The sequence below is a fragment of the Corvus brachyrhynchos genome, unplaced genomic scaffold (assembly GCF_000691975.1).
Source record: "Corvus brachyrhynchos isolate BGI_N302 unplaced genomic scaffold, ASM69197v1 scaffold2035, whole genome shotgun sequence".
Lineage (NCBI taxonomy): Eukaryota > Metazoa > Chordata > Aves > Passeriformes > Corvidae > Corvus > Corvus brachyrhynchos.
Genome location: NW_008238194.1, coordinates 8,788 through 9,468, shown reverse-complemented (window position 1 = coordinate 9,468; position 681 = coordinate 8,788).

Below are 681 nucleotides of genomic sequence, written 5' to 3'. Positions count from 1 at the left end.
CAGGACACACCTGTGTCCCAGCAGCTGCGTGCCCAGCCGGGACCAGGAGCAGGGCTGGGGTTGCTCCCAAACTTCCCCCGCCCCAATGACACAGCCGGACATGGGCTGAGGGGGGGCTGGATCAGGCTTTCTTGTCCACCTGCATGCCAGGAGGGAGCACAAAATCTACCTGCAGTCTCTGCAGCATGCCATCCTGGAGCAGAGCCATTCCCAAAGGAAGCTGTGAGCCCGTGACAAGCCAGTGCTGCAGCGGGATCCTAGCAGCACTTGTGGAAGCTGGGAGAGAGGAGCCCACCTGCAGCAGGTTCCTGCCAGGATTAATCATCCCGTGCCTTCCCACCAGGGTCTCGTTGCTTCCAAAAGGCCCCACAGTGTCACTGTGGCCTCTCGGTTCCACCAGGTTCCATAGCGTCACTGTGGTGCCCAGGCTTCCGTCAGCTTCCCTAGCATCCCCACGCTCTCCAGGGCTCCGCGAGCTTCTGTGCTGGTGTCACAGTGGAGCCAGGGTTCCAGCAGGTTCCATGGCGTCACCACGGTCTCCAGGGCTCCCTGAGCTTCTGTGCTGGTGTCACAGTGGAGCCAGGGTTCTGTGTAGTTGCCCAGCATCACAAAGGCTCTCCTGGGAGCCACGGGCTACAAAGCACCGTGGGCTCAGTGCAGCCACGCTGTGTCACCATGGCA